Source organism: Macaca nemestrina, chromosome 10 (genome assembly GCF_043159975.1).
Source record: "Macaca nemestrina isolate mMacNem1 chromosome 10, mMacNem.hap1, whole genome shotgun sequence".
NCBI lineage: Eukaryota > Metazoa > Chordata > Mammalia > Primates > Cercopithecidae > Macaca > Macaca nemestrina.
Genome location: NC_092134.1, coordinates 106,566,317 through 106,591,244, shown reverse-complemented (window position 1 = coordinate 106,591,244; position 24,928 = coordinate 106,566,317).

Genomic DNA, 24,928 nt, shown 5'->3' with positions numbered 1-24,928 from the left:
GGTATTTGCAACGTGATATTTGGAAGACCATAGAGGGCTATGGTGAAAAAGGAAATATCCTCAGATGAAATCTGAAAAGAAGCTTTCTGAGAAACTGCCCTGTGATGTGTGACTTCCACTAACAGAGATATATCCGTATTTCGTGGATCACTTTGCTAGACTTATTTCTGTGGAATCTGAGAATAGATATTTCGGATCCCATTAAGACTATAGGGCCAAAGGAAATATCCTCCGATAACAAAGAGAAAGAAGCTTTCTGAGAAACTTCTTTGTGTTCTGTGAAATCATCTCACAGAGTTACAGCTTTCAGCTCAAGATGCCTTTCGCTAAGACAGTTCTTGTGGAATTGGCAAAGTGATATTTGGAAGCCCATAGAGGGCTATGGTGAAAAAGGAAATATCCTCAGATGAAAACTGGAAAGAAGCTTTCTGAGAAACAGCTTATTTTTCTGTTAATTCATCTCACAGAGTTATATCTGTGTTTCGTGGATCTCTTTGCTAACCTTATTTCTGTAGAATCTGAAACAGATATTTCGGATCCCTTTGAAGACTATAGGGCCAAAGGAAATATCATATGATAACAAAGAGAAGGAAGCTTTCTGAGAAACTTCTTTGTGTTCTGTGAAATCATCTCGCAGAGTTACAGCCTTCCCCTCAAGAAGCCTTTCGCTAAGACAGTTCTTGTGGAATTGGGAACGTGATATTTCGAAGCCCATCGAGGGCTATGGTGACAAAGGACGTATCCTCAGATGAAATCTGGAAAGAAGCTTTCTGAGAAACTGCTTATTGTTCTGTTAATTCATCTCACAGAGTTACATCTGTATTTCGTGGATCTCTAAGCTAGCCTTATTTCTGTGCAATCTGAGGACAGATATTTCGGATCCCTTTGAAGACTATAGGGCCAAAGGAAATATCCTCCGATGACAAAGAGAAAGAAGCTTTCTGAGAAACTTCTTTGTGTTCTGTGAAATCATCTCACAGAGTTACAGCCTTCCCCTCAAGAAGCCTTTCGCTAAGACAGTTCTTGTGGAATTGACAAAGTGATATTTGGAAGCTCATGGAGGGCTGTGGTGAAAAAGAAATATCCTCAGTGAAATCTGGAAAGAAGCTTTCTGAGACACTGCTCTGTGATGTGGGACTTCCACTCACAGAGATATATCTGTATTTCGTTGGTCTATTTGCTAGCCTTTTTTCTGTGGAATCTGAGAACAGATATTTCGGATACCCTTGAAGACTATAGGGCCAAAGGAAATATCCTCCGATAAAAAAGATTAAGAAGTTTTATGAGAAACTTCTTTGTGTTCTGTGAAATCATCTCACAGAGTTACAGCTTTCCCCTCAAGAAGCCTTTCGCTAAGACAGTTCTTGTGGAATTGGCAAAGTGATATTTGGAAGCCCATAGAGGGCTATGGTGAAAAAGGAATGATCCTCAAATGAAATCTGGAAAGAAGCTTTCTGAGAAACTGCTCTGTGATGTGTTACTTCCACTCACAGAGTTACATCTGTATTTCGTCGATATCCTTGCTAGCCTTATTTCTGTGGAATCTGAGAACAGACATTTCGGATCCCTTTGAAGAATATAAGGCCAAAGAAAATATCCTCCGATAACAAAGAGAAAGTAGCTTTCTGAGAAACTTCTTTGTGTTCTGTGAAATCATCTCACAGAGTTACAGCTTTCCCCTCAAGAAGCCTTTCGCTAAGAGAGTTCTTGTGGAATTGGCAAAGTGATATTTGGAAGCCCATGGAGGGCTATGGTGAAAACGGAAATATCTTCAAATGAAATCTGGAAAAAGCTTTCTGTGAAACTGCTCTGTGATGTGTCACTTCCACTCACAGAGTTACATCGGTGTTTCCTCGATCTCTTTGCTAGCCTTATTTCTGTGGAATCTGAGAACAGATATTTCAGATCCTTTTGAAGACTATAGGACCAAAGGAATTATCCTCCGATAACAAAGAGAAAGAAGCTTTCTGAGAAAATTCTTTGTGTTCTGTGAAATCATCTCACAGAGTTACAGCTGTCCCCTCAAGTAGTCTTTTCTTAAGACAGTTCTTGTGGAATTGGCAAATTGATATTTGGAAGCCCATAGACGTCTATGGTTAAAAAGGAAATATCCTCAGATAAAATCTGGAAAGAAGCTTTCTGAGTAACTACTCTGTGATGTGGGACTTCCACTCACAGAGATATATGTGTATTTCGTTAATCTCTTTGCTAGCCTTATTTCTGTGGAATCTGAGAACAGATATTTCGGATCCCTTTGAAGACTATAGGGCCAAAGGAAATATCCTCCGATAACAAAGAGAAAGAATCTTTCTGAGAAAATTCTTTGTGTTCTGTGAAATCATCTCAAAGAGTTACAGCTTTCCCCTTAAGAAGCCTTTCGCTAAGACAGTTCTTGTGGAATTGGCAAGGTGATATTTGGAAGCCCATAGAGGGCTATGGTGAAAAAGCAAATATCCTCAGATGAAATCTGGAAAGAGGCTTTCTGAGAAACTGCTCTGTGATGTGTGACTTCCACTCACAGAGATATATCCGTATTTCGTGGATCTCTTTGGTAGCTTTATTTCTGTGGAATCTGAGAACAGATATTTCGCATCCCATTGAAAACTACAGGGCCAAGGGAAATATCCTCCGATAACCAAGAGAAAGAAGCTTTTGAGAAACTTCTTTGTGTTCTGTGAAATCATCTCACAGAGTTACAGCTTTCCCCTCAAGAAGCCTTTCGCTAAGACAGTTCTTGTGGAATTGGCAAAGTGATATTTGGAAGCCCATGGAGGGCTATGGTGAAAAAGGAAATATCTTCAGATGAATTCTGGAAAGAAGCTTTCTGAGAAACTGCTCTGTGATGTGTGACTTCCACCAACAGATTTATATCCGTATTTCGTGTTTCTCTTTGCTAGCCTTATTTCTGTGGGTCTGAGAACAGATATTTCGGAACCCATTGAAGACTATAAGGCCAAAGGAAATATCCTCCGATAACAAAGAGAAAGAAGCTTTCTGAGAAACTTCTTTGTGTTCTGTGAAATCATCTCAAAGAGTTACAGCTTTCCCCTCAAGAAGCCTTTCGCTAAGACAGTTCTTGTGGAACTGGCAAAGTGATATTTGAAAGCCCATAGAGGGCTACGGTGAAAAAGCAAATATCCTCACATGAAATCTGGAAAGAAGCTTTCTGAGAAACTGCTTAGTGTTCTGTTAATTCATCTCACAGAGATATATCCGTATTGCGTAGAACTCTTTGCTAGCCTTATTTCTGAGGAATCTGAGAACAGATATTTCGGATCCCATTGAAGACTATACAGCCAAAGGAAATATCCTCTGATAACAAATAGAAGGAAGCTTTCTGAGAAAATTCTTTGTGTTCTGTGAAATCATCTCACACAGTTACAGCTCTCCCCTCAAGAAGTCTTTTCCTAAGACAGTTCTTGTGGTATTTGCAACGTGATATTTGGAAGACCATAGAGGGCTATGGTGAAAAAGGAAATATCCTCAGATGAAATCTGAAAAGAAGCTTTCTGAGAAACTGCCCTGTGATGTGTGACTTCCACTAACAGAGATATATCCGTATTTCGTGGATCACTTTGCTAGACTTATTTCTGTGGAATCTGAGAATAGATATTTCGGATCCCATTAAGACTATAGGGCCAAAGGAAATATCCTCCGATAACAAAGAGAAAGAAGCTTTCTGAGAAACTTCTTTGTGTTCTGTGAAATCATCTCACAGAGTTACAGCTTTCCCCTCAAGAAGCCTTTCGCTAAGACAGTTCTTGTGGAATTGGCAAAGTGATATTTGGAAGCCCATGGAGGGCTATGGTGAAAAAGGAAATATCTTCAGATGAAATCTGGAAAAAGCTTTCTGTGAAACTGCTCTGTGGTGTGTCACTTCCACTCACAGAGTTACATCTGTGTTTCCTAGATCTCTTTGCTAGCCTTCTTTCTGTGGAATCTGAGAACAGATATTTCAGATCCTTTTGAAGTCTATAGGACCAAAGGAAATATCCTCCGATAAAAAAGAGAAAGAAGCTTTCTGAGAAACTTCTTTGTGTTCTGTGAAATCATCTCACAGAGTTACAGCTGTCCCCTCAAGAAGTCTTTTCTTAAGACAGTTCTTGTGGAATTGGCAAAGTGATATTTGGAAGCCCATAGACGGCTATGGTGAAAAAGGAAATATCCTCAGATGAAATCTGGAAAGAAGCTTTCTGAGAAACTACTCTGTGATGTGGGACTTCCACTCAGAGAGATATATGTGTATCTCGTTAATCTCTTTGCTAGCCTTATTTCTGTGGAATCTGAGAACAGATATTTCGGATCCCTTTGAAGACTATAGGGCCAAAGGAAATATCCTCCGCTAACAAAGAGAAAGAAGCTTTCAGAGAAACTTCTTTGTGTTCTGTGAAATCATCTCGAAGAGTTACAGCTTTCCCCTCAAGAAGCCTTTCGCTAAGACAGTTCTTGTGGAATTGGCAAAGTGATATTTGGAAGCCCATAAAGGGCTATGGTGAAAAAGCAAATATCCTCAGATGAAATCTGGAAAGAAGCTTTCTGAGAAACTTCTTAGTGTTCTGTTAATTCATCTCACAGAGATATATCCGTATTTCGTAGAACTCTTTGCTAGCCTTATTTCTGTGGAATCTGAGAACAAATATTTCGGATCCCATTGAAGACTATAGAGCCAAAGGAAATATCCTAAGATAACAAAGAGAAAGAAGCTTTATGAGAAACTTCTTTGTGTTCTGTGAAATCATCTCACAGAATTACAGCTTTCCCCTCAAGAAGCGTTTCGCTAAGACAGTTCTAGTGCAATTGGCAAAGTGATATTTGGAAGCCCATAGAGGGCTATGGTGAAAAAGGAAATATCCTCAGATGAAATCTGGAAAGAAGGTTTCTGAGAAACTGCTCTGTGATGTGTGACTTCCACTAACAGATATATCCGTATTTCGTGGATCTCTTTGGTAGCCTTATTTCTGTGGAATCTGAGAACAGATATTTCGCATCCCATTGAAAAATATAGGGCCAAAGGAAATATCCTCCGATAACAAAGAGAAAGAAGATTTTGAGAAACTTCTTTGTGTTCTGTGAAATCATCTCACAGAGTTACACCTTTCCCCTCAAGAAGCCTTTCGGTAAGACAGTTCTTGTGGAATTGGCAAAGTGATATTTGGAAGCCCATGGAGGGCTATGGTGAAAAAGGAAATATCTTCAGATGAATTCTGGAAAGAAGCTTTCTGAGAAACTGCTCTGTGATGTGTGACTTCCACCAACAGATTTATATCCGTATTTCGTGTTTCTCTTTGCTAGCCTTATTTCTGTGGGTCTGAGAACAGATATTTCGGAACCCATTGAAGACTATAAGGCCAAAGGAAATATCCTCCGATAACAAAGAGAAAGAAGCTTTCTGAGAAACTTCTTTGTGTTCTGTGAAATCATCTCAAAGAGTTACAGCTTTCCCCTCAAGAAGCCTTTCGCTAAGCCAGTTCTTGTGGAACTGGCAAAGTGATATTTGAAAGCCCATAGAGGGCTACGGTGAAAAAGCAAATATCCTCACATGAAATCTGGAAAGAAGCTTTCTGAGAAACTGCTTAGTGTTCTGTTAATTCATCTCACAGAGATATATCCGTATTGCGTAGAACTCTTTGCTAGCCTTATTTCTGAGGAATCTGAGAACAGATATTTCGGATCCCATTGAAGACTATACAGCCAAAGGAAATATCCTCTGATAACAAAGAGAAGGAAGCTTTCTGAGAAAATTCTTTGTGTTCTGTGAAATCATCTCACACAGTTACAGCTCTCCCCTCAAGAAGTCTTTTCCTAAGACAGTTCTTGTGGTATTTGCAACGTGATATTTGGAAGACCATAGAGGGCTATGGTGAAAAAGGAAATATCCTCAGATGAAATCTGAAAAGAAGCTTTCTGAGAAACTGCCCTGTGATGTGTGACTTCCACTAACAGAGATATATCCGTATTTCGTGGATCACTTTGCTAGACTTATTTCTGTGGAATCTGAGAATAGATATTTCGGATCCCATTAAGACTATAGGGCCAAAGGAAATATCCTCCGATAACAAAGAGAAAGAAGCTTTCTGAGAAACTTCTTTGTGTTCTGTGAAATCATCTCACAGAGTTACAGCTTTCCCCTCAAGAAGCCTTTCGCTAAGACAGTTCTTGTGGAATTGGCAAAGTGATATTTGGAAGCCCATGGAGGGCTATGGTGAAAAAGGAAATATCTTCAGATGAAATCTGGAAAAAGCTTTCTGTGAAACTGCTCTGTGGTGTGTCACTTCCACTCACAGAGTTACATCTGTGTTTCCTAGATCTCTTTGCTAGCCTTCTTTCTGTGGAATCTGAGAACAGATATTTCAGATCCTTTTGAAGTCTATAGGACCAAAGGAAATATCCTCCGATAAAAAAGAGAAAGAAGCTTTCTGAGAAACTTCTTTGTGTTCTGTGAAATCATCTCACAGAGTTACAGCTGTCCCCTCAAGAAGTCTTTTCTTAAGACAGTTCTTGTGGAATTGGCAAAGTGATATTTGGAAGCCCATAGACGGCTATGGTGAAAAAGGAAATATCCTCAGATGAAATCTGGAAAGAAGCTTTCTGAGAAACTACTCTGTGATGTGGGACTTCCACTCAGAGAGATATATGTGTATCTCGTTAATCTCTTTGCTAGCCTTATTTCTGTGGAATCTGAGAACAGATATTTCGGATCCCTTTGAAGACTATAGGGCCAAAGGAAATATCCTCCGCTAACAAAGAGAAAGAAGCTTTCAGAGAAACTTCTTTGTGTTCTGTGAAATCATCTCGAAGAGTTACAGCTTTCCCCTCAAGAAGCCTTTCGCTAAGACAGTTCTTGTGGAATTGGCAAAGTGATATTTGGAAGCCCATAAAGGGCTATGGTGAAAAAGCAAATATCCTCAGATGAAATCTGGAAAGAAGCTTTCTGAGAAACTTCTTAGTGTTCTGTTAATTCATCTCACAGAGATATATCCGTATTTCGTAGAACTCTTTGCTAGCCTTATTTCTGTGGAATCTGAGAACAAATATTTCGGATCCCATTGAAGACTATAGAGCCAAAGGAAATATCCTAAGATAATAAAGAGAAAGAAGCTTTATGAGAAACTTCTTTGTGTTCTGTGAAATCATCTCACAGAATTACAGCTTTCCCCTCAAGAAGCGTTTCGCTAAGACAGTTCTAGTGCAATTGGCAAAGTGATATTTGGAAGCCCATAGAGGGCTATGGTGAAAAAGGAAATATCCTCAGATGAAATCTGGAAAGAAGGTTTCTGAGAAACTGCTCTGTGATGTGTGACTTCCACTAACAGATATATCCGTATTTCGTGGATCTCTTTGGTAGCCTTATTTCTGTGGAATCTGAGAACAGATATTTCGCATCCCATTGAAAAATATAGGGCCAAAGGAAATATCCTCCGATAACAAAGAGAAAGAAGATTTTGAGAAACTTCTTTGTGTTCTGTGAAATCATCTCACAGAGTTACACCTTTCCCCTCAAGAAGCCTTTCGGTAAGACAGTTCTTGTGGAATTGGCAAAGTGATATTTGGAAGCCCATGGAGGGCTATGGTGAAAAAGGAAATATCTTCAGATGAATTCTGGAAAGAAGCTTTCTGAGAAACTGCTCTGTGATGTGTGACTTCCACCAACAGATTTATATCCGTATTTCGTGTTTCTCTTTGCTAGCCTTATTTCTGTGGGTCTGAGAACAGATATTTCGGAACCCATTGAAGACTATAAGGCCAAAGGAAATATCCTCCGATAACAAAGAGAAAGAAGCTTTCTGAGAAACTTCTTTGTGTTCTGTGAAATCATCTCAAAGAGTTACAGCTTTCCCCTCAAGAAGCCTTTCGCTAAGACAGTTCTTGTGGAACTGGCAAAGTGATATTTGAAAGCCCATAGAGGGCTACGGTGAAAAAGCAAATATCCTCACATGAAATCTGGAAAGAAGCTTTCTGAGAAACTGCTTAGTGTTCTGTTAATTCATCTCACAGAGATATATCCGTATTTCGTAGAACTCTTTGCTAGCCTTATTTCTGAGGAATCTGAGAACAGATATTTCGGATCCCATTGAAGACTATACAGCCAAAGGAAATATCCTCAGATAACAAATAGAAGGAAGCTTTCTGAGAAAATTCTTTGTGTTCGGTGAAATCATCTCACACAGTTACAGCTCTCCCCTCAAGAAGTCTTTTCCTAAGACAGTTCTTGTGGTATTTGCAACGTGATATTTGGAAGACCATAGAGGGCTATGGTGAAAAAGGAAATATCCTCAGATGAAATCTGAAAAGAAGCTTTCTGAGAAACTGCCCTGTGATGTGTGACTTCCACTAACAGAGATATATCCGTATTTCGTGGATCACTTTGCTAGACTTATTTCTGTGGAATCTGAGAATAGATATTTCGGATCCCATTAAGACTATAGGGCCAAAGGAAATATCCTCCGATAACAAAGAGAAAGAAGCTTTCTGAGAAACTTCTTTGTGTTCTGTGAAATCATCTCACAGAGTTACAGCTTTCAGCTCAAGATGCCTTTCGCTAAGACAGTTCTTGTGGAATTGGCAAAGTGATATTTGGAAGCCCATAGAGGGCTATGGTGAAAAAGGAAATATCCTCAGATGAAAACTGGAAAGAAGCTTTCTGAGAAACAGCTTATTTTTCTGTTAATTCATCTCACAGAGTTATATCTGTGTTTCGTGGATCTCTTTGCTAACCTTATTTCTGTGGAATCTGAAACAGATATTTCGGATCCCTTTGAAGACTATAGGGCCAAAGGAAATATCATATGATAACAAAGAGAAGGAAGCTTTCTGAGAAACTTCTTTGTGTTCTGTGAAATCATCTCGCAGAGTTACAGCCTTCCCCTCAAGAAGCCTTTCGCTAAGACAGTTCTTGTGGAATTGGGAACGTGATATTTCGAAGCCCATCGAGGGCTATGGTGACAAAGGACGTATCCTCAGATGAAATCTGGAAAGAAGCTTTCTGAGAAACTGCTTATTGTTCTGTTAATTCATCTCACAGAGTTACATCTGTATTTCGTGGATCTCTAAGCTAGCCTTATTTCTGTGCAATCTGAGGACAGATATTTCGGATCCCTTTGAAGACTATAGGGCCAAAGGAAATATCCTCCGATGACAAAGAGAAAGAAGCTTTCTGAGAAACTTCTTTGTGTTCTGTGAAATCATCTCACAGAGTTACAGCCTTCCCCTCAAGAAGCCTTTCGCTAAGACAGTTCTTGTGGAATTGACAAAGTGATATTTGGAAGCTCATGGAGGGCTGTGGTGAAAAAGAAATATCCTCAGTGAAATCTGGAAAGAAGCTTTCTGAGACACTGCTCTGTGATGTGGGACTTCCACTCACAGAGATATATCTGTATTTCGTTGGTCTATTTGCTAGCCTTTTTTCTGTGGAATCTGAGAACAGATATTTCGGATACCCTTGAAGACTATAGGGCCAAAGGAAATATCCTCCGATAAAAAAGATTAAGAAGTTTTATGAGAAACTTCTTTGTGTTCTGTGAAATCATCTCACAGAGTTACAGCTTTCCCCTCAAGAAGCCTTTCGCTAAGACAGTTCTTGTGGAATTGGCAAAGTGATATTTGGAAGCCCATAGAGGGCTATGGTGAAAAAGGAATGATCCTCAAATGAAATCTGGAAAGAAGCTTTCTGAGAAACTGCTCTGTGATGTGTTACTTCCACTCACAGAGTTACATCTGTATTTCGTCGATATCCTTGCTAGCCTTATTTCTGTGGAATCTGAGAACAGACATTTCGGATCCCTTTGAAGAATATAAGGCCAAAGAAAATATCCTCCGATAACAAAGAGAAAGTAGCTTTCTGAGAAACTTCTTTGTGTTCTGTGAAATCATCTCACAGAGTTACAGCTTTCCCCTCAAGAAGCCTTTCGCTAAGAGAGTTCTTGTGGAATTGGCAAAGTGATATTTGGAAGCCCATGGAGGGCTATGGTGAAAACGGAAATATCTTCAAATGAAATCTGGAAAAAGCTTTCTGTGAAACTGCTCTGTGATGTGTCACTTCCACTCACAGAGTTACATCGGTGTTTCCTCGATCTCTTTGCTAGCCTTATTTCTGTGGAATCTGAGAACAGATATTTCAGATCCTTTTGAAGACTATAGGACCAAAGGAATTATCCTCCGATAACAAAGAGAAAGAAGCTTTCTGAGAAAATTCTTTGTGTTCTGTGAAATCATCTCACAGAGTTACAGCTGTCCCCTCAAGTAGTCTTTTCTTAAGACAGTTCTTGTGGAATTGGCAAATTGATATTTGGAAGCCCATAGACGGCTATGGTTAAAAAGGAAATATCCTCAGATAAAATCTGGAAAGAAGCTTTCTGAGTAACTACTCTGTGATGTGGGACTTCCACTCACAGAGATATATGTGTATTTCGTTAATCTCTTTGCTAGCCTTATTTCTGTGGAATCTGAGAACAGATATTTCGGATCCCTTTGAAGACTATAGGGCCAAAGGAAATATCCTCCGATAACAAAGAGAAAGAATCTTTCTGAGAAAATTCTTTGTGTTCTGTGAAATCATCTCAAAGAGTTACAGCTTTCCCCTTAAGAAGCCTTTCGCTAAGACAGTTCTTGTGGAATTGGCAAAGTGATATTTGGAAGCCCATAGAGGGCTATGGTGAAAAACCAAATATCCTCAGATGAAATCTGGAAAGAGGCTTTCTGAGAAACTGCTCTGTGATGTGTGACTTCCACTCACAGAGATATATCCGTATTTCGTGGATCTCTTTGGTAGCTTTATTTCTGTGGAATCTGAGAACAGATATTTCGCATCCCATTGAAAACTACAGGGCCAAGGGAAATATCCTCCGATAACCAAGAGAAAGAAGCTTTTGAGAAACTTCTTTGTGTTCTGTGAAATCATCTCACAGAGTTACAGCTTTCCCCTCAAGAAGCCTTTCGCTAAGACAGTTCTTGTGGAATTGGCAAAGTGATATTTGGAAGCCCATGGAGGGCTATGGTGAAAAAGGAAATATCTTCAGATGAATTCTGGAAAGAAGCTTTCTGAGAAACTGCTCTGTGATGTGTGACTTCCACCAACAGATTTATATCCGTATTTCGTGTTTCTCTTTGCTAGCCTTATTTCTGTGGGTCTGAGAACAGATATTTCGGAACCCATTGAAGACTATAAGGCCAAAGGAAATATCCTCCGATAACAAAGAGAAAGAAGCTTTCTGAGAAACTTCTTTGTGTTCTGTGAAATCATCTCAAAGAGTTACAGCTTTCCCCTCAAGAAGCCTTTCGCTAAGACAGTTCTTGTGGAACTGGCAAAGTGATATTTGAAAGCCCATAGAGGGCTACGGTGAAAAAGCAAATATCCTCACATGAAATCTGGAAAGAAGCTTTCTGAGAAACTGCTTAGTGTTCTGTTAATTCATCTCACAGAGATATATCCGTATTGCGTAGAACTCTTTGCTAGCCTTATTTCTGAGGAATCTGAGAACAGATATTTCGGATCCCATTGAAGACTATACAGCCAAAGGAAATATCCTCTGATAACAAATAGAAGGAAGCTTTCTGAGAAAATTCTTTGTGTTCTGTGAAATCATCTCACACAGTTACAGCTCTCCCCTCAAGAAGTCTTTTCCTAAGACAGTTCTTGTGGTATTTGCAACGTGATATTTGGAAGACCATAGAGGGCTATGGTGAAAAAGGAAATATCCTCAGATGAAATCTGAAAAGAAGCTTTCTGAGAAACTGCCCTGTGATGTGTGACTTCCACTAACAGAGATATATCCGTATTTCGTGGATCACTTTGCTAGACTTATTTCTGTGGAATCTGAGAATAGATATTTCGGATCCCATTAAGACTATAGGGCCAAAGGAAATATCCTCCGATAACAAAGAGAAAGAAGCTTTCTGAGAAACTTCTTTGTGTTCTGTGAAATCATCTCACAGAGTTACAGCTTTCAGCTCAAGATGCCTTTCGCTAAGACAGTTCTTGTGGAATTGGCAAAGTGATATTTGGAAGCCCATAGAGGGCTATGGTGAAAAAGGAAATATCCTCAGATGAAAACTGGAAAGAAGCTTTCTGAGAAACAGCTTATTTTTCTGTTAATTCATCTCACAGAGTTATATCTGTGTTTCGTGGATCTCTTTGCTAACCTTATTTCTGTGGAATCTGAAACAGATATTTCGGATCCCTTTGAAGACTATAGGGCCAAAGGAAATATCATATGATAACAAAGAGAAGGAAGCTTTCTGAGAAACTTCTTTGTGTTCTGTGAAATCATCTCGCAGAGTTACAGCCTTCCCCTCAAGAAGCCTTTCGCTAAGACAGTTCTTGTGGACTTGGGAACGTGATATTTCGAAGCCCATCGAGGGCTATGGTGACAAAGGACGTATCCTCAGATGAAATCTGGAAAGAAGCTTTCTGAGAAACTGCTTATTGTTCTGTTAATTCATCTCACAGAGTTACATCTGTATTTCGTGGATCTCTAAGCTAGCCTTATTTCTGTGCAATCTGAGGACAGATATTTCGGATCCCTTTGAAGACTATAGGGCCAAAGGAAATATCCTCCGATGACAAAGAGAAAGAAGCTTTCTGAGAAACTTCTTTGTGTTCTGTGAAATCATCTCACAGAGTTACAGCCTTCCCCTCAAGAAGCCTTTCGCTAAGACAGTTCTTGTGGAATTGACAAAGTGATATTTGGAAGCTCATGGAGGGCTGTGGTGAAAAAGAAATATCCTCAGTGAAATCTGGAAAGAAGCTTTCTGAGACACTGCTCTGTGATGTGGGACTTCCACTCACAGAGATATATCTGTATTTCGTTGGTCTATTTGCTAGCCTTTTTTCTGTGGAATCTGAGAACAGATATTTCGGATACCCTTGAAGACTATAGGGCCAAAGGAAATATCCTCCGATAAAAAAGATTAAGAAGTTTTATGAGAAACTTCTTTGTGTTCTGTGAAATCATCTCACAGAGTTACAGCTTTCCCCTCCAGAAGCCTTTCGCTAAGACAGTTCTTGTGGAATTGGCAAAGTGATATTTGGAAGCCCATAGAGGGCTATGGTGAAAAAGGAATGATCCTCAAATGAAATCTGGAAAGAAGCTTTCTGAGAAACTGCTCTGTGATGTGTTACTTCCACTCACAGAGTTACATCTGTATTTCGTCGATATCCTTGCTAGCCTTATTTCTGTGGAATCTGAGAACAGACATTTCGGATCCCTTTGAAGAATATAAGGCCAAAGAAAATATCCTCCGATAACAAAGAGAAAGTAGCTTTCTGAGAAACTTCTTTGTGTTCTGTGAAATCATCTCACAGAGTTACAGCTTTCCCCTCAAGAAGCCTTTCGCTAAGAGAGTTCTTGTGGAATTGGCAAAGTGTTATTTGGAAGCCCATGGAGGGCTATGGTGAAAACGGAAATATCTTCAGATGAAATCTGGAAAAAGCTTTCTGTGAAACTGCTCTGTGATGTGTCACTTCCACTCACAGAGTTACATCGGTGTTTCCTCGATCTCTTTGCTAGCCTTATTTCTGTGGAATCTGAGAACAGATATTTCAGATCCTTTTGAAGACTATAGGACCAAAGGAATTATCCTCCGATAACAAAGAGAAAGAAGCTTTCTGAGAAAATTCTTTGTGTTCTGTGAAATCATCTCACAGAGTTACAGCTGTCCCCTCAAGTAGTCTTTTCTTAAGACAGTTCTTGTGGAATTGGCAAATTGATATTTGGAAGCCCATAGACGGCTATGGTTAAAAAGGAAATATCCTCAGATAAAATCTGGAAAGAAGCTTTCTGAGTAACTACTCTGTGATGTGGGACTTCCACTCACAGAGATATATGTGTATTTCGTTAATCTCTTTGCTAGCCTTATTTCTGTGGAATCTGAGAACAGATATTTCGGATCCCTTTGAAGACTATAGGGCCAAAGGAAATATCCTCCGATAACAAAGAGAAAGAAGCTTTCTGAGAAAATTCTTTGTGTTCTGTGAAATCATCTCAAAGAGTTACAGCTTTCCCCTTAAGAAGCCTTTCGCTAAGACAGTTCTTGTGGAATTGGCAAAGTGATATTTGGAAGCCCATAGAGGGCTATGGTGAAAAAGCAAATATCCTCAGATGAAATCTGGAAAGAGGCTTTCTGAGAAACTGCTCTGTGATGTGTGACTTCCACTCACAGAGATATATCCGTATTTCGTGGATCTCTTTGGTAGCTTTATTTCTGTGGAATCTGAGAACAGATATTTCGCATCCCTTTGAAAACTACAGGGCCAAGGGAAATATCCTCCGATAACCAAGAGAAAGAAGCTTTTGAGAAACTTCTTTGTGTTCTGTGAAATCATCTCACAGAGTTACAGCTTTCCCCTCAAGAAGCCTTTCGCTAAGACAGTTCTTGTGGAATTGGCAAAGTGATATTTGGAAGCCCATGGAGGGCTATGGTGAAAAAGGAAATATCTTCAGATGAAATCTGGAAAAAGCTTTCTGTGAAACTGCTCTGTGATGTGTCACTTCCACTCACAGAGTTACATCTGTGTTTCCTAGATCTCTTTGCTAGCCTTATTTCTGTGGAATCTGAGAACAGATATTTCAGATCCTTTTGAAGTCTATAGGACCAAAGGAAATATCCTCCGATAAAAAAGAGAAAGAAGCTTTCTGAGAAAATTCTTTGTGTTCTGTGAAATCATCTCACAGAGTTACAGCTGTCCCCTCAAGAAGTCTTTTCTTAAGACAGTTCTTGTGGAATTGGCAAAGTGATATTTGGAAGCCCATAGACGGCTATGGTGAAAAAGGAAATATCCTCAGATGAAATCTGGAAAGAAGCTTTCTGAGTAACTACTCTGTGATGTGGGACTTCCACTCAGAGAGATATATGTGTATCTCGTTAATCTCTTTGCTAGCCTTATTTCTGTGGAATCTGAGAACAGATATTTCGGATCCCTTTGAAGACTATAGGGCCAAAGGAAATATCCTCCGCTAACAAAGAGAAAGAAGCTTTCAGAGAAACTTCTTTGTGTTCTGTGAAATCATCTCGAAGAGTTACAGCTTTCCCCTCAAGAAGCCTTTCGCTAAGACAGTTCTTGTGGAATTGGCAAAGTGATATTTGGAAGCCCATAAAGGGCTATGGTGAAAAAGCAAATATCCTCAGATGAAATCTGGAAAGAAGCTTTCTGAGAAACTTCTTAGTGTTCTGTTAATTCATCTCACAGAGATATATCCGTATTTCGTAGAACTCTTTGCTAGCCTTATTTCTGTGGAATCTGAGAACAGATATTTCGGATCCCGTTGAAGACTATAGAGCCAAAGGAAATATCCTAAGATAACAAAGAGAAAGAAGCTTTATGAGAAACTTCTTTGTGTTCTGTGAAATCATCTCACAGAATTACAGCTTTCCCCTCAAGAAGCGTTTCGCTAAGACAGTTCTAGTGCAATTGTCAAAGTGATATTTGGAAGCCCATAGAGGGCTATGGTGAAAAAGGAAATATCCTCAGATGAAATCTGGAAAGAAGGTTTCTGAGAAACTGCTCTGTGATGTGTGACTTCCACTCACAGATATATCCGTATTTCGTGGATCTCTTTGGTAGCCTTATTTCTGTGGAATCTGAGAACAGATATTTCGCATCCCATTGAAAAATATAGGGCCAAAGGAAATATCCTCCGATAACAAAGAGAAAGAAGATTTTGAGAAACTTCTTTGTGTTCTGTGAAATCATCTCACAGAGTTACACCTTTCCCCTCAAGAAGCCTTTCGGTAAGACAGTTCTTGTGGAATTGGCAAAGTGATATTTGGAAGCCCATGGAGGGCTATGGTGAAAAAGGAAATATCTTCAGATGAATTCTGGAAAGAAGCTTTCTGAGAAACTGCTCTGTGATGTGTGACTTCCACCAACAGATTTATATCCGTATTTCGTGTTTCTCTTTGCTAGCCTTATTTCTGTGGGTCTGAGAACAGATATTTCGGAACCCATTGAAGACTATAAGGCCAAAGGAAATATCCTCCGATAACAAAGAGAAAGAAGCTTTCTGAGAAACTTCTTTGTGTTCTGTGAAATCATCTCAAAGAGTTACAGCTTTCCCCTCAAGAAGCCTTTCGCTAAGACAGTTCTTGTGGAACTGGCAAAGTGATATTTGAAAGCCCATAGAGGGCTACGGTGAAAAAGCAAATATCCTCACATGAAATCTGGAAAGAAGCTTTCTGAGAAACTGCTTAGTGTTCTGTTAATTCATCTCACAGAGATATATCCGTATTGCGTAGTACTCTTTGCTAGCCTTATTTCTGAGGAATCTGAGAACAGATATTTCGGATCCCATTGAAGACTATACAGCCAAAGGAAATATCCTCTGATAACAAATAGAAGGAAGCTTTCTGAGAAAATTCTTTGTGTTCTGTGAAATCATCTCACACAGTTACAGCTCTCCCCTCAAGAAGTCTTTTCCCAAGACAGTTCTTGTGGTATTTGCAACGTGATATTTGGAAGACCATAGAGGGCTATGGTGAAAAAGGAAATATCCTCAGATGAAATCTGAAAAGAAGCTTTCTGAGAAACTGCCCTGTGATGTGTGACTTCCACTAACAGAGATATATCCGTATTTCGTGGATCACTTTGCTAGAGTTATTTCTGTGGAATCTGAGAATAGATATTTCGGATCCCATTAAGACTATAGGGCCAAAGGAAATATCCTCCGATAACAAAGAGAAAGAAGCTTTCTGAGAAACTTCTTTGTGTTCTGTGAAATCATCTCACAGAGTTACAGCTTTCAGCTCAAGATGCCTTTCGCTAAGACAGTTCTTGTGGAATTGGCAAAGTGATATTTGGAAGCCCATAGAGGGCTATGGTGAAAAAGGAAATATCCTCAGATGAAAACTGGAAAGAAGCTTTCTGAGAAACAGCTTATTTTTCTGTTAATTCATCTCACAGAGTTATATCTGTGTTTCGTGGATCTCTTTGCTAACCTTATTTCTGTGGAATCTGAAACAGATATTTCGGATCCCTTTGAAGACTATAGGGCCAAAGGAAATATCATATGATAACAAAGAGAAGGAAGCTTTCTGAGAAACTTCTTTGTGTTCTGTGAAATCATCTCGCAGAGTTACAGCCTTCCTCTCAAGAAGCCTTTCGCTAAGACAGTTCTTGTGGACTTGGGAACGTGATATTTCGAAGCCCATCGAGGGCTATGGTGACAAAGGACGTATCCTCAGATGAAATCTGGAAAGAAGCTTTCTGAGAAACTGCTTATTGTTCTGTTAATTCATCTCACAGAGTTACATCTGTATTTCGTGGATCTCTAAGCTAGCCTTATTTCTGTGCAATCTGAGGACAGATATTTCGGATCCCTTTGAAGACTATAGGGCCAAAGGAAATATCCTCCGATGACAAAGAGAAAGAAGCTTTCTGAGAAACTTCTTTGTGTTCTGTGAAATCATCTCACAGAGTTACAGCCTTCCCCTCAAGAAGCCTTTCGCTAAGACAGTTCTTGTGGAATTGACAAAGTGATATTTGGAAGCTCATGGAGGGCTGTGGTGAAAAAGAAATATCCTCAGTGAAATCTGGAAAGAAGCTTTCTGAGACACTGCTCTGTGATGTGGAACTTCCACTCACAGAGATATATCTGTATTTCGTTGGTCTATTTGCTAGCCTTTTTTCTGTGGAATCTGAGAACAGATATTTCGGATACCCTTGAAGACTATAGGGCCAAAGGAAATATCCTCCGATAAAAAAGATTAAGAAGTTTTATGAGAAACTTCTTTGTGTTCTGTGAAACCATCTCACAGAGTTACAGCTTTCCCCTCAAGAAGCCTTTCGCTAAGACAGTTCTTGTGGAATTGGCAAAGTGATATTTGGAAGCCCATAGAGGGCTATGGTGAAAAAGGAATGATCCTCAAATGAAATCTGGAAAGAAGCTTTCTGAGAAACTGCTCTGTGATGTGTTACTTCCACTCACAGAGTTACATCTGTATTTCGTCGATATCCTTGCTAGCCTTATTTCTGTGGAATCTGAGAACAGACATTTCGGATCCCTTTGAAGAATATAAGGCCAAAGAAAATATCCTCCGATAACAAAGAGAAAGTAGCTTTCTGAGAAACTTCTTTGTGTTCTGTGAAATCATCTCACAGAGTTACAGCTTTCCCCTCAAGAAGCCTTTCGCTAAGAGAGTTCTTGTGGAATTGGCAAAGTGATATTTGGAAGCCCATGGAGGGCTATGGTGAAAACGGAAATATCTTCAGATGAAATCTGGAAAAAGCTTTCTGTGAAACTGCTCTGTGATGTGTCACTTCCACTCACAGAGTTACATCGGTGTTTCCTCGATCTCTTTGCTAGCCTTATTTCTGTGGAATCTGAGAACAGATATTTCAGATCCTTTTGAAGACTATAGGACCAAAGGAATTATCCTCCGATAACAAAGAGAAAGAAGCTTTCTGAGAAAATTCTTTGTGTTCTGTGAAATCATCTCACAGAGTTACAGCTGTCCCCTCAAGTAGTCTTTTCTTAAGACAGTTCTTGTGGAATTGGAAAATTGATATTTGGAAGCCCATAGACGGCTATGGTTAAAAAGGAAATATCCTCAGATAAAATCTGGAAAGAAGCTTTCTGAGTAACTACTCTGTGATGTGGGACTTCCACTCACAGAGATATATGTGTATTTCGTTAATCTCTTTGCTAGCCTTATTTCTGTGGAATCTGAGAACAGATATTTCGGATCCCTTTGAAGACTATAGGGCCAAAGGAAATATCCTCCGATAACAAAGAGAAAGAATCTTTCTGAGAAAATTCTTTGTGTTCTGTGAAATCATCTCAAAGAGTTACAGCTTTCCCCTTAAGAAGCCTTTCGCTAAGACAGTTCTTGTGGAATTGGCAAAGTGATATTTGGAAGCCCATAGAGGGCTATGGTGAAAAAGCAATATCCTCAGATGAAATCTGGAAAGAAGCTTTCTGAGAAACTGCTTAGTGTTCTGTTAATTCATCTCACAGAGATATATCCGTATTTCGTAGAACTCTTTGCTAGCCTTATTTCTGTAGAATCTGAGAACAGATATTTCGGATCCCATTGAAGACTATAGAGCCAAAGGAAATATCCTAAGATAACAAAGAGAAAGACTTTATGAGAAACTTCTTTGTGTTCTGCGAAATCATCTCACAGAGTTACAGCTTTCCCTTCAAGAAGCGTTTCGCTAAGACAGTTCTTGTGCAATTGGCAAAGTGATATTTGGAAGCCCATAGAGGGCTATGGTGAAAAAGGAAATATCCTCAGAGGAAATCTGGAAAGAAGGTTTCTGAGAAACTGGTCTGTGATGTGTGACTTCCACTCACAGATATATCCGTATTTCGTGGATCTCTTTGGTAGCCTTATTTCTGTGGAATCTGAGAACAGATATTTCGCATCCCATTGAAAAATATAGGGCCAAAGGAAATATCCTCCGATAACAAAGAGAAAGAAGCTTTTGAGAAACTTCTTTGTGTTCTGTGAAATCATCTCACAGAGTTACAGCTTTCCCCTCAAGAAGCCTTTCGGTAAGACAGTTCTTGTGGAATTGGCAAAGTAATATTTGGAAGCCCATGGAGGGCTATGGTGAAAAAGGAAATATCTTCAGATGAATTCTGTAAAGAAGCTTTCTGAGAAACTGCTCTGTGATGTGTGACTTCCACCAACAGATTTATATCCGTATTTCGTGTTTCTCTTTGCTAGCCTTATTTCCGTGGGATCTGAGAACAGATATTTCGGATCCCTTTGAAGACTATAAGGCCAAAGGAAATATCCTCCGATAACAAAGAGAAAGAAGCTTTCTGAGAAACTTCTTTGTGTTCTGTCAAATCATCTCACAGAGTTACAGCTTTCCCCTCAAGAAGCCTTTCGCTAAGACAGTTCTTGTGGAATTGGCAAAGTGATATTTGGAAGCCCATAGAGGGCTATGGTGAAAAAGGAAATATCCTCAGATGAAATCTGGAAAGAAGCTTTCTGAGAAACTGCTCTGTGATGTGTCACTTCCACTCACAGAGTTACATCTGTGTTTCCTGGATATCTTTGCTAGCCTTATTTCTGTGGAATCTGAGAACAGATATTTCACATCCTTTGAAGACTATAGGGCCAAAGGAAATATCCTCCGATAACAAAGAGAAAGAAGCTTTCTGAGAAAATTCTTTGTGTTCTGTGAAATCATCTCACAGAGTTACAGCTGTCCCCTCGAGAAGTCTTTTCCTAAGACAGTTCTTGTGGTATTTGCAAAGTGATATTTGGAAGGCCATAGAGGGCTATGGTGAAAAAGGAAATATCCTCAGATGAAATCTGAAAAGAAGCTTTCTGAGAAACTGCCCTGTGATGTGTGACTTCCTCTCACAGAGATATATCCGTATTTCGTGGATCTCTTTGCTAGCCTTATTTCTGTGGAATCTGAGAACAGATATTTCGGATCCCATTAAGACTATAGGGCCAAAGGAAATATCCTCCGATAACAAAGAGAAAGAAGCTTTCTGAGAAACTTCTTTGTGTTCTGTGAAATCATCTCACAGAGTTACATCTTTCAGCTCAAGATGCCTTTCGCTAAGACAGTTCTTGTGGAATTGGCAAAGTGATATTTGGAAGCCCATAGAGGGCTATGGTGAAAAAGGAAATATCCTCAGATGAAAACTGGAAAGAAGCTTTCTGAGAAACAGCTTATTGTTCTGTTAATTCATCTCACAGAGTTATATCTGTGTTTCGTGGATCTCTTTGCTAACCTTATTTCTGTGGAATCTGAAACAGATATTTCGGATCCCTTTGAAGACTATAGGGCCAAAGGAAATATCCTCCGATGACAAAGAGAAAGAAGCTTTCTGAGAAACTTCTTTGTGTTCTGTGAAATCATCTCACAGAGTTACAACTTTCCCCTCAAGAAGCCTTTCGCTAGGACAGTTCTTGTAGAATTGGCAAAGTGATATTTGGACGCCCATAGAGGGCTATGGTGAAAAAGGATATATCCTCAGATGAAATCTGGAAAGAAGGTTTCTGAGAAACGGCTCTGTGATTTGTGACTTCCACTCACAGATATATCCGTATTTCGTGGATCTCTTTGGTAGACTTATTTCTGTGGAATCTGAGAACAGATATTTCGCATCCCATTGAAAAATATAGGGCAATAGGAAATATCCTCCGATAAAAAAGAGAAAGAAGCTTTTTAGAAACTTCTTTGTGTTCTGTGAAATCATCTCACGGAGTTACAGCTTTCCCCTCAAGAAGCCTTTCGGTAAGACAGTTCTTGTGGAATTGGCAAAGTGATAATTGGAAGACCATGGAGGGCTATGGTGAAAAAGGAAATATCTTCAGATGAATTCTGGAAAGAAGCTTTCTGAGAAACTGCTTAGTGTTCTGATAATTCAGCTAACAGAGTTCCATCTGTATTTCGTGGATCTCTTTGCTAGCCTTATTTCTGTGGAATCTGAGAAGAGATATTTCGGATCCTTTTGAAGACTATAGGGCCAAAGGAAATATCCTCCGATTACAAAGAGAAAGAATTTTTCTGAGAAACTTCTTTGTGTTCTGTGAAATCATCTCACAGAGTTACAGCTGTTCCCTCTAGAAGTCTTTTGCTAAGACAGTTCTTTTGAAAACGGCAATGTGATATTTGGAAGCCCATAGAAGGCTATGGTGAAAAAGGAAATATCCTCAGATGAAATCTGGAAAGAAGCTTTCTGAGAAACTCCCCTGTGATGTGTGACTTCCACTCACAGAGATGTAGCCGTATTTCGTAGATATCTTTGCTAGCCTTATTTATGTGGAATCTGAGAACAGATATTTCGGATCCCATTGAAGACTATTGGGCCAAAGGAAATATCCTCCGATAACAAAGAGAAAGAAGCTTTCTGAAAAACTTCTTTGAGTTCAGTGAAATCATCTCACAGAGTTACAGCTCTCGCCTCAAGAAGCCTTTCGCTAGGACAGTTTTTGTAGAATTGGCAAAGTGATATTTGGACGACCATAGAGGGCTACGGGGAAAAAGGAAATATCCTCAGATGAAATCTGGAAAGAAGCTTTCTGAGAAACTGCTTTGTCATGTGGGACTTCCTCTCACAGAGATATATCCGTATTTCGTGGATCTCTTTGCTAGCGTTATTTCTGTGGAATCTGAGAACAGATATTTCGGATCCCATTGAAGACTATAGGGCCAAAGGAAATATCCTCCGATAACAAAGAGAAAGAAGCTTTTGAGAAACTTCTTTGTGTTCTGTAAAATCATCTCACAGAGTTATAGCTTTCCCCTCAAGAAGCCTTTCGCTAAGACAGTTCTTGTGGAATTGGCAAAGTGATATTTGGAAGCCCATCGAGGGCTATGGTGACAAAGGAAATATCCTAAGAGGAAATCTGGAAAGAAGCTTTCTGAGTAAATACTCTGTGATGTGGGACTTCCACTCACAGAGATATATGTGTATTTCGTTAATCTCTTTGCTAGCCTTATTTCTGTGGAATCTGAGAACAGATATTTCGGATCCCTTTGAAGACTATAGGGCCAAAGGAAATATCCTGCGGTAACAAAGAGAAAGAAGCTTTCTGAGAAACTTCTTTTTGTTCTGTGAAATCATCTCAAAGAGTTACAGCTTTCCCCTCAAGAAGCCTTTCGCTAAGACACTTCTTGTGGAATTGGCAAAGTGATATTTGTAAGCCCATAGAGGGCAACGGTGAAAAAGCAAATATCCTCAGCTGAAATCTGGAAAGAAGCTTTCTGTGAAACTGCTTAGTGTTCTGTTAATTCATCTCACAGAGATATATCCGTATTTCGTAGAACTCTTTGCTATCCTTATTTCTGAGTAATCTGAGAACAGATTTTTCGGATCCCATTGAAGACTATAGAGCCAAAGGAAATATCCTCCGATAACAAAGAGAAAGAAGCTTTCTGAGAAACTTCTTTGTGTTCTGTGAAATCATCTCACAGAGTTATAGCTTTCCCCTCAAGAAGCCTTTCGCTAAGACAGTTCTTGTGCAATTGGCAAAGTGATATTTGGAAGCCCTTAGAGGGCTATGGTGAAAAGGGAAATATCCTCAGATGAAATCTGGAAGGAAGCTTTCTGAGAAACTGCCCTGTGATGTGTGACTTCCACTCACTGAGATATATCCGTATTTCGTGGATCTCTTTGCTAGCCTTATTTCAGTGGAATCTGAGAACAGATATTTCGGATCACATTAAGAATATAGGGCCACAGGAAATATCCTCCGAAAACAAAGAGAAAGAAGCTTTCTGAGAAACTTCTTTGTGTTCTGTGAAATCATCTAACAGAGTTACAGCTTTCCCCTCAAGAAGCCTTTCGCTAGGACAGTTCTTGTAGAATTGGCAAAGTGATATTTGGAGTCCCATAGAGGGCTATGGGGAAAAAGGAAATATCCTCAGATGAAATCTGGAAAGAAGCTTTCTCAGTAACTGCTCTGTGATGTGGGACTTCCACTCACAGAGATATATGTGTATTTCGTTAATATCTTTGCACGCCTTATTTCTGTGGAATCTGAGAACAGATATTTCGGATCCCTTTGAAGACTATAGTGCCAAAGGAAATATCCTCTGATAACAAAGAGAAAGAAGATTTCTGAGAAACTTCTTTGTATTCTGTGAAATCATCTCACAGAGTTACAGCCTTCCCCTCAAGAAGCCTTTCGCAAAGACAGTTGTTGTGGAATTGACAAAGTGATATTTGGAAGCCCATAGAGGGCTATGGTGAAAAAGGAAATATCCTCAGATGAAATCTGGAAAGAAGCTTTCTGAGAAACTGCTTAGTGTTCTGTTAATTCATCTCAATGTTATACATCGTTTTTCCTGATTTTCTTTGCTAGACTTATTTCTGTGGAATCTGAGAACAGATATTTCAGATCCCTTTGAAGACTATAGGGTGAAAGGAAATATCTTCCGCTAACAAAGAGAAAGAAGCTTTCTGAGAAACATCTTTGCGTTCTGTGAAATCATCTCACAGAGTTATAGCTTTCCCCTCGTGAAGCCTTTCGCTAGGACAGTTCTTGTAGAATTGGCAAAGTGATATTTGGACGCCCATAGAGGGCTATGGTGAAAAAGGAAATATCCTCAGATGAAACATGGAAAGAAGATTTCTGAGAAACTGCTCTGTGATGTGTCACTTCCACTCACAGAGTTATATCTGTGTTTCGTGGATCTCTTTGCTAGCCTTATTTCTGTGGAATCTGAGAACAGATATTTTGGATACTTTTGAAGACTATAGGGCCAAAGGAAATATCCTCCGATAACAAAGAGAAAGAAGCTTTCTGAGAAACATCTTGGCGTTCTGTTAAATCATCTCACAGAGTTACAGCTTTCACCTCAAGAAGCCTTTCGCTAAGACAGTTCTTGTGGAATTGGCAAAGTGATATTTGGAAGCCCGTAGAGGGCTATGGTGAAAAAGGAAATATCCTCAGATGAAATCTGGAAAGAAGCTTTCTGAGAAACTGCTTATTCTTCCGTTAATTCATCTCACAGTGTTACTTCTGCATTTCGTGGATCTCTTAGCTAGCCTTATTTCTGTGGAATCTGAGAACAGATATTTCGGTTCCATTTGAAGACTATTGGGCCAAAGGAAATATCCTCCAATAACAAAGAGAAAGAAGCTTTCTGAGAAACTTCTTTGTGTTCTTTGAAATCATCTCACAGAGTTACAGCTTTCCCCTCAAGAAGCCTTTCGCTAAGACAGTTCTTGTGGAATTGGCAAAGTGATATTTGGAAGCCCATAGAGGGCTTGGTGGAAAAGGAAATATCCTCAGATGAAATATGGAAAGAAGCTTTCTCAGAAACTGCTCTGTGATGTGTTACTTCCACTCACAGAGTTACATTTGTATTTCTTGGATATCTTTGCTAGCGTTATTTCTGTGGAATCTGAGAACAGATATTTCGGATCCCTTTGAAGACTAAAATTCCAAAGGAAATATCCTCCGATTACGAAGAGAAAGAAGCTTTCTGAGAAATTTCTTTGTGTTCTGTGAAATCATC